At 42.9% G+C, this 6634-nt stretch overlaps 1 long non-coding RNA gene across 2 annotated transcripts in view; it reads left to right on the forward strand.

Moving 5' to 3' along the window:
* The window catches only part of LOC106506773 (uncharacterized), a 73481-nt gene extending 66847 nt beyond the window's left edge, over positions 1-6634 (forward strand). The window contains exons 2-3 of one of the 2 annotated variants that reach the window (XR_014833822.1): positions 3486-3711; positions 6148-6634. This is a non-coding gene — a long non-coding RNA (uncharacterized LOC106506773). Of the gene's footprint in view, positions 1-3470; positions 3712-6147 lie in introns of those variants that run through there. The other variant, XR_014833820.1, reaches the window with a different exon arrangement.

The raw sequence follows: 6634 nt of genomic DNA on the forward strand, positions 1-6634 counted from the left end.
AGGGTCAGTGGCCAAAGGCCAACACGTTTAATGGATAGAAAGCAATAGTGGGGTTCCCGTTGTGGTTCAGCGGGTTAAGAACCTAACATAATGTCCATGAGGATGTGGGTTCGATCCCTGACCTCAATTAGTGGGTCAAGGATCCAGCGTTGCCACAGGCTGCAGTGTAGGTTGCAGATGAGGCTGGGATCTGGCGTTGCTGTGGCTCTGGCATAGGCCGGCAGCTGCAGCTCTGATTCAGCCCCTTTCCCATGAACCTCCATATGCCACAGGTGCAGCTCTACAAAGAAAAAAAGAAAAAAGAAAGCCATGGTGCAAGAGAAGATAAAACTACGAAAAGCAGGGAGGTGAACTCAAAAAAGGAAGACAGGAATCTATTCACTCCTTCATTCACCTATTAAATAATTCATTCACTCAACAAATATTTAAGTGACTTTTGTAGGCTAAGCCCTATTGTTGACAGCTGAGTACACAAATGTCAAGCAGCTCATCCTTGCCCTCACAGAGCTTGCAGGTGTGGTGGGAGGACCAGCAAGGAAATAATTTCAACTGTGCGTGAGGCGATGGACAAGGGTGAGCACAGGACACTAGAGGGCGCTAGAGGAGCGTGGATCAGTGTTTACCTGACCTCATTTCCCGGAGAAAATGGGCCATTTAGTATCAGGGCGCCAGGGCCATGGTTCATCCAGTGACTCAGTAAGAATCGCCACACTGCAGTAATGGACACTCAAAAATCACGATATTCGTTATTCGTTGCCCAAGATAAGGATAGTCAGTGTTCTGTGTATTATGTTTGATAAAGCAGGGAAGAGCATGAAGATTTCCGTTCAAATTATTTCAGTGCAATTTTCCGTTCTAAAATCGATAGGCTATCTGGAAATTTTTGCTTAGTTGGAATCTTGCCCTTTGTGGCACTAACATTTATTTCCTAGTGATATTAGATCTATGATGAATTGTTAGGCTATAGTTTTCAGGCATATAGCATATTTTGCCTTGTATATAAAGTATCTTTAAAAAAAAATATATATATATATACCAGGTTATAGGGAAAAGGTTTAGGAAGACATATCCTTAGCTATGGGAGTCTCATGAAAGCCTGGCACTATTTTTTTTTCCATTTTTTAAACTGTGGTAAAAGGATAAATAATGTGTAATTCAATATTTTAAAACATCAAAGTCAATGCAGAAAAATCCACAGTGAATGAAATAACAGTTTTAAACACAGAAAGGCAGGAGTTCTCTGGTGGAACACAGGTTAAGAATCTGGTATTGTCATTTGCTGTAGCTCTGGTTACTGCTGTGGTGCAGGTTCAATCCCTGGCCCAGGAACGTCCACGTGCCATGGGCACAGCCAAAGAAAAATAAATAAATACAGTAAAACAAGTGATATGAATATGCAAATTCAGGGCTGGATCCTGGAGGTGGGGTTTTGTTTTTTGTTGGTTTTTTTTTTTGAGGTATAATTGACCTACAATATATATTAGTTGCAGGTGTACAACAGTGTGATTCATTTGTATACATTGAGAAACCATCACCACAGTGAGTCTGTCGCCATATGAAGTTAATGCAATATTATTTATTATATTCCCCATGCTGTGCTGTACAGCCCCAAGACTTATTTATTTATAACTGGAAACTTGTACTTTTTGATTCCTTTTACCCATTTCACCTCACACCTCCCACCTCCAACTTTGCTCCCCTCTGAAATCCACCTATCTGGTCTCTGTATCTGTGAGACTGGGTTTTGTTTTGTAAGTTTGTTTGTTTTTGTGTTTTAAATCCCATCTCTAAAGGAAATCATACACTATTTGTCTTTCTCTCTTTGACTTAATTCACTTAGCATAATACCCTGGATGTCTGTGTTGTCGAAAATGGCAAGATTGCATTATTTTTTTTTATAGCTGAGTAGTGTTCCATTGTGTGTGTGTGTGTGTGTGTGTGAGTGAGAGTATGTGTGTGTATAGAGCATCTTTATCCATTTATCCATGGGCATTTAGGTTATTTCTATACCTTGACTGTTGTAAATAATGTTGCATTGAAAAAACCTGGTACTATTAATGCTACAATCTAAAATATGAATCAGTCAGTTAACTGGACCATGTTTCCTAGCTGAGTCCTGACCAATTATCCATTTCTTCAAAAATACGGCCACTGATATTCAATGCAGTGCTGTTTGTTAAAGCAAAATACTGGAAACAACCTACAGATGCAGCAGCAGGGACTGTGTAAGTAAAAGACAGCACATCCACACATGGAATATTACGCAGTCATTAAAGAGAATAACACAATGCTTGGAGTTCCCATCATGGCGCAGTGGTTAATGAATCTGACTAGGAACCATGAGGTTGTGGGTTCGATCCCTGGCCTTGCTCAGTGGGTTAAGGATCCAGTGTTGCCATGAGCTGTGGTGTGGGTTGCAGATGAGGCTCGAATCTGGCTTTGCTGTGGCTCTGGCATAGGCTGGCGGCTACAGCTCTGCTTAGACCCCCTAGCCTGGGAACCTCCATATGCTGCGGGAAGCGGACCTAGAAAAGGCAAAAAGACAAAAAAATAAAAATAAAAATAAAGAGAATAACACAATGCTAATATGGAACACTCTCCAAGATACATTGTTAAGTAAAAAAATTAGTATCTGAGTTAAAAAACCCTATGTGTTTCCGAGTAAATGAAATGATGCACAAAACATTGGTGACAATAGTGGCTTCAGAGTAGGGCTGCTGAGCGAGGGAGGTGCAGGAGAGGGAAGGAAATTATTTTACATTGGAATCCTTTGTGCCTTTTGAATTTTGTACCATTTGAGTGTATTACAAAATCAAAAATAAATCTACAAAAAAAATTTTTAATGAAGAAAAAGTAAGAAGTGTCATCAGCCCAAAAGGGGCCTTGAGATGGTGGAGCAAACTGAGCAGGTTCAAATGAGGGCTGGTCAAGGGCTGCCACCTCCTCCTTGTCCCGCCTCTGTCACTTAGGGCATGATTGGGACTCACAAGCCATTGGCCTGCAGAAAGAATCAGGCTCAAAGCTTCATGCTTTAAAAATGTGAATTTGAAGGACTTGAATGCACTATTTCTCCAAAGAAGACAGACGCATGGCTAGTGGGCACATGGAAAGATGCTTCATGTCACTAATCATTAGAGAAATGCAAATCAAACCACCATGAGATACCACCCCACACCCATTAGGATGGCTACAATTAAAAAAAAAAAAAAAACAAAAGAAAATAAGTGCTGGTGAGGAGGCAGAAAAAAGGGAATTAAGGGAAATTTTTTGGCCACACCCATGGCCTATGGAAGTTCCAGGGGCCTTGAATTGAATCTGAGCTGCAGCTTTGACCTATGCCTCAGCTGCAGCAACACTAGATCCTTAACCTGCTGTGCCACAGTGGGAACTCCCCAAAAAAGGGAGCTGCTGTGGAAGATAGTATGATGGTCCCACAAACAAATTAAACATCGAATTACTATCTGATCCAGCAATTCTCCTTCTAGGTATGTGCTCCCCCAAATTGAAAGCAGGGTCTCAAAGAGATATTTGTACACTCACGTTCACATCAGCATGACTGACAATCGCTGAAAGGTGGAAGCCATCGGATGACCCTCAGCAGATGAATGGATACACAAATGTGGTGTCTACAGACAATGGAATACTCGTCACCCTTGAAAGGGAAGGACCTTGACACGGGCTACAGCATGGATGAACCTTGAAGAGGTTATGGTAAGTGAAACAAGCCAGTCACAAAAAGGCAATTGCTACATGATTCTATTTCCAGCAAGTGTCTCCTTCCAGCAAGGGTACTCAAATTCCTAGAAGCAGAAGCTAGAATGGTGGTTGCCAGTGGCTGGAGGAGGAAGGAAGGGTGAATGATTGTTACATGGGTACAGAGTTTCAGTTCTGCAAGATGAAAAAAGCTCTGGGGGAGGATGGAGGCACGGTGACACAACAATGTATATGTATTTAGTACCGCTGAGAGGCACACCGCACATGGTGTGTTAACATCCCCGTTACCACAACGAACAATACAGTTTCAGTGATTTGAATTTGAATGTATCCAGACAGTCTGTTGACACCAACAAATTCATGTTTTGCTGTCAGTTTCACACATGTACCTGCCTGGCCCACGTGCATTCACAGTTGTGAGCCTTAGCAAATGCATTGAAACTTTCTGACCTTCAGATTTTTCTCCTGGGAATAATGCTCCCTATTTATGTCACATAATTGACGGAGGGGTAGGTGGCCTCCGTGTGGAAGCATTGAGAAACTGGGCTCGTCCCAGTGATGTGCTGGATAGCCCATCAGGGCGTGTTTCAGTAGGTGGGTTAGTAACACAGCTTAATACCCGAGACGGGAAAAGGCCGAATGAAAAGATGTCATGGGTTCATTTTATTCCCTTAAAATAGTATCGGGTATCCCACGCGTGGGGAACGTTACACAGTAACTTTGAAACTTGTCACACCAGATGCAGAAAACCTGATTCTCCCACATCATTCTTTTCCTAAAGGTGGTTTAACAGTATCTTTTCCTCATAGGTAGATTTGCCACCTCACTTCTGTAGTACAATTTCCCAAACATCAATTCAGCTACAATGAAGGGGGAAACTGAGGCACACAGATCAAGTAGACAGAGTTCCTACCATTGGGATCTTGCCCACGGCCTCCAGCACACAGGCCTGTTTCTTCAGGTGGTTTGTCTGCTTAGTGATCTCTTTCTTTTTCCTTATTTTATTTTATTTTATTTTATTTTATTTTATTTTATTTTGCTTTTTAGGGCCTTACCCACGGCCTATGGAGGTTCCCAGGCTAGGAGTCAAATTGGAGCTACAGCCGCCAGCCTACACCACAGCCACAGCAATGCACGATCTCAGCTGTGTCTGTGACCTACACCACAGCTCATGGCAACGCCAGATCCTTAACCCACTGAGAGAGGCCAGGGATCAAACCCACAACCTCAGGGTTTCTAGTCAAATTCACTTCTCCTGCACCACAGTAGGAACTCCCCGGCTTAGTAATTTCTTCCTGGAGGTACCATTTTCAACCTCTCACCTATCTTATATATAAGTTTCTTTAATTGGAGCTGTTTTTTTCTAGTGGTCCTTCATCTTCCCTCTCTTCCTCCCTCCTCCTCTTTCTCCATCCCTCTCTCCCTTCATTCTTTTCTTTCTTCCTTTCTACCTTCCATCTATACACACTGAGCATCTGTTACGAGCCAGATGCCATCTAGATGTGGAGGGTACCATGGCTAATTAAGACAAAGTCCTTGCCCTTATGCCACTAACTTTCTGGTTGAGAAAATTTCCTCCCCCGCCAAAACTATGTGCCTTAACTAGAGTACTCTGAGAAAGGTCATCAGTCTTTGAGTAACATCCTAGAAGAAGCATGATTACATAAATTTATCAACACACCAGTACATTGCTTGAATCTGACCTATGAAACAAGTAACAGAAATATATGGCTTTATAAATAGCACTTTACGTGTATGCATGGCATGCCTTTCCACGCATGGCTCCAAGCATCTCCAGCTTTATGTGACAGAGGAGAAAATCATCCTTACGTGATAGATATGAAAAGAGGGTTTTTAAAAAATCCAGTGACACATCTCTTTAGGATTGTCAACTTGAGGACACTTGTCAAGCAGTGTCCCACTGGAGTCCGCTTACTTAATTTTTTGTCAACAACTTGGTGTTAAGTGGATTTAATAAATGATTCAAAATATGTCTGAGTAGCTGGAGCTAGACACAAAAAATGGCTTTTAATGCAACCTTGACAGCTTTTTCCCGCTGACAACAGGGGGGCAAAAATAATGAACATTCTCAAGGCAGTTGGTCCTTCCTCACAAGGGAAGCTGATCATGTGAAGGTTTAAACACATTGAGCCCAGCTGCTGTCGAAGATGTTGCTATTCATTCAAAGAGGCCAGAATTTTGAACTTGAAGGGAAAGCAGAAAAAGCCTGGGAGATGAAGCTTTGCCTGCACTTCATGATTTTGCTTTTATGATGAAACAATTAAAATATTGCCATTGATATGAACCCCCCCCAAAGAAAAAACCCTCTGGGGGTCGCAGCTGTCAATGTACAGCCTCCCAGCTCAAAATCCATCCCTCAAGGCCCACTTGTGATGCTGAAGCTGTACCCTCTGGACCTTTCTCCTCTGCCAGGTGGCGCAAAATGGACGTTCGTCATGGATGGTGCTGCAGGAGCTTTGCGGGAGGAGGGAGCTTGCCTTCCTGGTTCTGGTGGGTTTTCCTCTCTTCTTGTCCCTGCAGCACATGGGACATTCTGTGGCACTCACCTCAGTGAATTCGGTGGTACCTTTCCAGGGGTTCCCAGGAAGTTCTGCCAGAGCCCCAACCAGCTTCCTGAAAAGTACAGCCGCTTCCTGATGCATTGGCCAGTGCCCCAGCTGGACCTCAGAGGGTGGTTCATAGCTAGTTTTATCATCACCCTACTGAACCGCCGTTTTCAGTAAAGCTCAAGTCTCAATTTGCAGGAGAGAAGGCCCACTTCCAAATTTGTTCCTTCCCCGTGTTGTCTGCTTCAGTCCTAAATTGTCACTGCTAGTCCCATAATCTTGGGAGTTTCTTATGGTAACTAATCCTCTGTTACTAGTTAATAATTCTACGTATTAAACTTTCCATGAGCGTG

Source organism: Sus scrofa, chromosome 18, assembly GCF_054392235.1.
Source record: "Sus scrofa isolate SSC_HxYL_T2T_F1_AM1 chromosome 18, Sscrofa_HxYL_maternal_Yorkshire_Landrace_v2.0, whole genome shotgun sequence".
Taxonomy (NCBI): domain Eukaryota; kingdom Metazoa; phylum Chordata; class Mammalia; order Artiodactyla; family Suidae; genus Sus; species Sus scrofa.